Genomic DNA, 5,981 nt, shown 5'->3' with positions numbered 1-5,981 from the left:
ACATCGCCCCCATCCACCACTCCCGCCACGGGCCTCTAACCCGCCTCTCAGGTCTCCACCACTTTTCCTCCGCCCTGAGATCCTCAAGAAATAGAAGACAGGAGAATCGGCAGGGACAAAGATAGATAGACAGACAGATGATTGATTGATAGATAAATAAATAGATAGATAGATAGATAGATAGATAGATAGATAGATAGATAGACAGACAGACAGACAGACAGACAGACATCCCAGAAGATGAGTGTGGAAGGTGGCAGCTTTGGGGCGGTGTCTGAACAGATGGACCTCCTTTCTCAGCGACGAGGAAGATGGTGGAGGAGAGAGAGGCTGGGAGGCAACCAGAGTCAAGCGGGGGAAAATTCCTCAAACTAAACCAAAAGAGCATCTTAATATGTGGCTCGGTTTCCGAACGTATAGCTTGGATCTTCGCTCTGCATCTCAGGTGAGTTTACTGAAGTTACTTACCAGTGTGCACTGTCAGCGGCATTGCGGGTAAACAAATGAAACCACAAACCTGGTAGTCCAGGTGTGCTGGGCTGTGGACGGGTCGAACGGAGAATTGGCGATTCTTTAAACACCTCATTCACTTCCATGCTCTTTAAACTAAAGGGGGGAAATTTTTCGTGAGAGCCAGTGGCAGCCTCACGTGGAGTGGACATTTATTTGCCTTGGAAACTGCCTGGGGTCAGAAAAAAAGAATGAAGCACAGCTGTTACGGGAAACAAAACCTCGCATCTTGCTATACTATGAGTACCACACTCTCACCGAGTCACTGGCCACTCCGAACCTGCTTCCCTTTCCCTACCGAAACTCGTTTAAAGCGTCAAAATAATATCGTCTCCCTTTGAATATTGAGAATGAAAAAAAAATTGAAAAAAGTATATATTGCTTCCTAACGTTTCACTAAAAACTAATCAGGCAATTGTCATACCTCTTCTTAATTTCCCATTCCCTAAAACACACCCATCTAGCTGCCACACTACTCCAACACTATTTTCTTCAATACATTCTTCCTAATGCTTGCATCTTTTCTGTTGTTCTTTGTTTTGGGACGGAGTTTCGCTCCTGTTGCCCAGGCTGGAGAACTATGGCGCGGTCTCATCTCACTGCAACCTACGCCTCCCGGGCTCAAGTGATTCTCCTGCCTCAGCCTCCCGAGTAGCTGGGATTACAGGCACGAGCCCAGCTTATTTTGTATTTTTAATAGAGACCATGTTGGTCAGGCTGGTCTCCAACTCCTAACCTCAAAAGATCCCCCCGCCTCGGCCTCCCAAAGTGCTGGGACGATAGGTACCAGCCCCTGCGACCGGCCTGTTCTTTTTACTTTTTACAATAAAGGGAAACGAAAAATAGCCTTCTCGCTGGATGAATAAGGCAGTGTCTTAATTTTGGATTCACGGCAGCGGTTATTCGACAGGCTTAAGTTAAAAGGTCCATCATTACGGTAATCTAGTGGCCCGTACGGGGATCGAACCCGCGACCTTGGCGTTATTAGCACCTCGCTCTAACCAACTGAGCTAACCGGCCACACGCCTTTGCTGGGTTTTGAGGGAAGACATATATAAATTAATTGACATTTTTGTTTTTCTAAATAAAATAGCTTCTTTTTTCTTTCTTACTCCTTTCAAAAGAGACCTTTAAGACCATATTCACAGACTTTAGCAAGGAAGTCCAAACTATTTTAACTCTGAGCCAGACCAGAAAATCTGCGGAGAATCCACGGAGAAATTTTTGACAGACGATGTGGAAAAAGCACTATAATAGGATTTTCAATGGTGAGTGAAGGTAACCTCCTCTTTTTATTTTATTTTTGTTGTTGTTAGGCAGCAATTTATTTTATTTTATTTTTTTTTTTAAACAGCACTTCTCCTTGCGGGGTATGGCTAATTCAAAGGCAGTACGCCCAGAGTAGGCAGCTGTCTCTTTTTAGAGGCACGTCAGCGTACTGGATCGCAAGTTGCAAACTTTCCTTTAGTGACTTGTAACTTAAGGACCTATTATTTTCAAGTTGGTTCAAGAAAACGCCGCTGAAAGGAAGGTGAATGGGGTTGAGGGAAGGAGCCGCGCCTTCTCGGTGTCTCTGAAGTCACAAACGTAAGCATTGATGTCATCGGCGAAGATATCCAGGGGTGGAAACTGAGGTAGCCCAGCAGTACCGGAATCCCATAGTAAACCTAGTACGTTTTTTGAGGGTGGTAGAAAAGGGCTACAGAGGTTTGCAGAAGGGCAAGATTGTGGTGGCACTCCGCTAGGTATTAAGTCTCATTTAACAGCACTTGTGTGTCACTCAAATTCCAACTTGGGAACCGAAGGATTTCAGCCGGAGTTGGAGAGGCCAGAATAAGTGACATGCGCTCTTTCATCCTTGGTCAGGCTACTGGTTTTACCACCTGGATACAAGTTGAAAGAAACCTCCTGCAGCGTCAGGAACTCTCTCTCTACATGTCCTGGAGTTTCCTTTGTGTTTTTGGAACTTTCAAGATCACTGACTCCTAACAAACTTTTAACGAATATATTAGCAGTTAAATGAATCAACAAGTAACGATTTTGTTGATTCTAAAACTGACGCTGGCGCGAGGAAGAAGTGTTGGAATTCTAGTGTTACTCTTAATGTATTCAACGGTTACAGACCGAAGTACCACCAGGAGCTTCGATGTTTTATTCTTCTAGTCCTCAAGAGCTTTTATCCTAGGTGTCAAGAACTGAGGCTTCTACTTGCTCAAAAATAACCTGAAAGGAAACTCTCTGATACAGTTCCTTCAGTCACACATCCTCTTCACCCGTCCCAAAGAATTACATTCTGGCTTTCGAGGATCCCTCTTGCACATTCGGACTGGTGTTTATAGACCTTCGAAGTTCACATGTAAAGCCACAGCAAAGGAACGAACTTGTTACATATGACATCAACACCGGAAAGATTACCCTTTTTTCCTCCTTCGGACAAATGGGAGCTAATCTTCCAGCATTCCTGTACTCTGTTCTGAGACTTATTGGCAGGCAGAGCTCTTTCTGCTGTCCTGACTCTGACAGCACCAGCCTGGGTACTCGCTCTTTCTTTTGTAACCAAAAGCAAATACTATTGGAGAAAATCTGCACCTGGGACTAGAGAAATCACATTTTTTTTGCTAGTAACACCTAAGATTTAAATCTGTTCTCCTCACCCCACCCCCACCTTCAATTGTATTTCCCGATAGAGGGAAGGTCCCAGATCCAAAAACCGTATTATTCTTTACTTTCTTTAAATGAAATACTATGTGTTAACGTTACCAGTAGTGATTCCAGACAAAAAGAAGAGTTCAATACAAGGTTTTCTGTCCTTCCTTAACCGTAAACATGGTATAAAATGATGATCAAATCTCCCTTGATCTTAGATCCTAACTATCCCCATATCCTCCTCAGAGACTATCGAATTTCTTACTTTCTTATCTTCCCTAAAATAATCTATGCATAATCAAGCATATGATTACTATCTTCACCTACATTATTGGCAACACAGGGGAACATCTGTCACAAGTGTCTTGTAAGAGATATATATATATATATATATATATATATTTTTTTTTTTTTTTAAAGAAATGTGGATGACCTCGCCATGTTGCCCAGGCTGGCCTTGAAGCCATAGACCCAAGTGATCCTCTCGCCTCAGTCTCCCAAGTATCTGAGGACACTGTGCTTCAGCACCTGCCACTGTGCCCAGCTCATTTATTTTACAATGTGAATATATATATATATATATGCATGCACATGTGTGTGTGTGTATAATCACATATAACCTTAGTATTACTAAAATTCAGGTTATTTTTAATATGTCATCTCTTGCTTCTCTGCACAGTAAAAATGACTAATCATGCACTGGGACTGTCCCTGCAACTGAAAACAATTAAAATGCTGTATAAAACAAGCAAAACTTCTAAAAAAAATTCAAAGTGCTGACAATAATTTAAGGATTTCACAGACCAAATTCTGAGTGAAAGTAGAAACAGGGAGTTTAAGCATAGAATTGAAAGTGCTTGGCCAGGCTCGATGACTCACGCCTGCAATCTCAGCACTTTGGGAGGTCGAGGCGGCGGATGACCTAAGGTCAATAGTTTGAGACAAGCTTGGCCAACATGGCGAAACCCCATCTCTACTAAAAAAATACAAAAATTAGCCGGGGGTGGCGGCCGGCCCCTGTAATCCCAGCTACTCAGGAGGCTGAGGCAGGAGAATCTCTTGAACCCGGGAGTCGGAGGTTGCAGTGAGTCGAGATCCAGCCACTGCACTCCAACCTGGGCGACAGAGTGAGACTCTGTCTAAAAAACAACAACAACAAAAAAAAGTGCTTATGCCCTGATTTTTATGTGTTTCATACCATCATAACATGCGAGTGCAGCCGGGCACGATGGCTCACGCCTGTAATCTCAACACTTTGGGAGGCCGAGGTGAGCAGATCACCAGGTCAGGTGACCGAGACTATCCTAGCCAACATGGTGAAACCCCGTTTCTACTAGAAATACAAAAAAATCGCTTGAACCCAGCAGACAAAGGTTGCAGTTAGCCGAGATCGTGCCACTTCACTCTAACCTTGGCGACAGAGTGAGACTCCGTCTCAAAAACAAACAAAAAAACATGTAAGTGCACACTGAATGAGGTACTGAATAAGCTTGCTTTCTTCCCCTCAACGAATTACTAAAATCTGTGGAGGAGCTCAAGTTTATGGGCGTGGAACTGCGTTTTGTGAAATGACTTACAAGAGCCCTTTTCATTGTAAGGGCAAATGCACTATTCCTTACCATACAAATTAAATGTCAATACGGACTTACATATTGGTAGATGGCTGACATTTGGTGCGGGGCCAGTATTACACAGTTAACGTGGCCAAGCGTTAATTTAGCAGGGTCAACATGTACAAAAGAGTCCTGAAATGGCTGCTGAAACCCGGGATTGAACCAGAAGCCCGTAGATATTCAGTCTAAAGCTCTCCCAACTGAGCTATTTCAACCATCGGTAGGGAAGAACTTTTTTTTAAATTTTTTTGTCAGTTGCTTTCAAAATCGCCCTTCGTGAACACCCTCCTAGTTTCCTTTCTGGGTGCTATATTTCACAGAAAGTAAAACATATATAGTTCCTTAGGATATTAATTGGATGGGCGTAGGGATTTGGTGATTCAAAACTTCCTGCTGAAATGGGATGCTTCCTAGAATTGAAGACACCACTAGACACCACCATCCAGGATAATTTCTTTTCTTTTTCTTTTCTTTTTTTCGAGACAGTTTTGCTCTTGTTGCCCAGGCTGGAGTGCAATGGCACGATCTCGGCTCACCACAACCTCTGCCTTCCGGGTTCAAGCGATTCTCCTACCTCAGCCTCCCAAGTAGCTGAGATTACAGGCATGTGCCACTACGCCTAGTTAATTTTTTTTTTTTTTTTTTTTTTTAATACAGATGGGGTTTCTCCATGTTGGTCAGGCTGGTCTGGAACTCCTGACCTCAGGTGATCTGCCCACCTAGGTCTCCCAAACTGCTGGGATTATAGGCGTGAGCCACCGCGCCCGGCCTCTTACATAATGTAAAACTTTATACTGTTTAGTTATTGATAAAGCCAAACACAAACCTTCTTTTTTTTTTTTTTTTTGAGACGGAGTTCACTCTCTCTCGCAGTCTGGAGTGCAGTGGCACGATCTCGGCTCACTGCAAGCTCTGCCTCTCAGGTTCACGCCATTCTCCTGCCTCAGCCTCCCAAGTAGCTGGGACTACAGGCCCCCGCCACCACGCCCAGCTAATTTTGTGTATTTTTAGTAGAGATGGGGTTTCACCATGTTAGCCAGGATGGTCTTGATCTCCTGACCTCGTGATCCACCTGCCTTGGCCTCCCAAAGTGCTGGGATTACAGGCATGAGCCACCGCGCCCGGCCACAAACCTTCCCCTTTTGCCTGAACCTGCTGATAGGCAGACCGTTCCCATTTATCTCAGTTCTCTGCTTCATGAGTGATTAGCTA

The 5,981-nt window shown here is 44.0% G+C and overlaps 1 non-coding gene across 1 annotated transcript; it reads right to left on the bottom strand.

Annotated features, from left to right (window-relative positions):
- Positions 1 to 1,456: 1,456 nt before the first annotated feature.
- TRNAI-AAU lies at positions 1,457 to 1,530 on the bottom strand. Its single transcript has one exon. It is a non-coding gene; the product is annotated as a tRNA-Ile (tRNA).
- Between the last annotated feature and the right edge of the window lie 4,451 nt (positions 1,531 to 5,981).

The sequence above is a fragment of the Mandrillus leucophaeus genome, unplaced genomic scaffold (genome assembly GCF_000951045.1).
Source record: "Mandrillus leucophaeus isolate KB7577 unplaced genomic scaffold, Mleu.le_1.0 Scaffold392, whole genome shotgun sequence".
NCBI classification, from domain to species: domain Eukaryota; kingdom Metazoa; phylum Chordata; class Mammalia; order Primates; family Cercopithecidae; genus Mandrillus; species Mandrillus leucophaeus.
The sequence above is the reverse complement of the archived record's forward strand: the minus strand, read 5'-3'. Positions and strand labels throughout refer to the sequence as shown.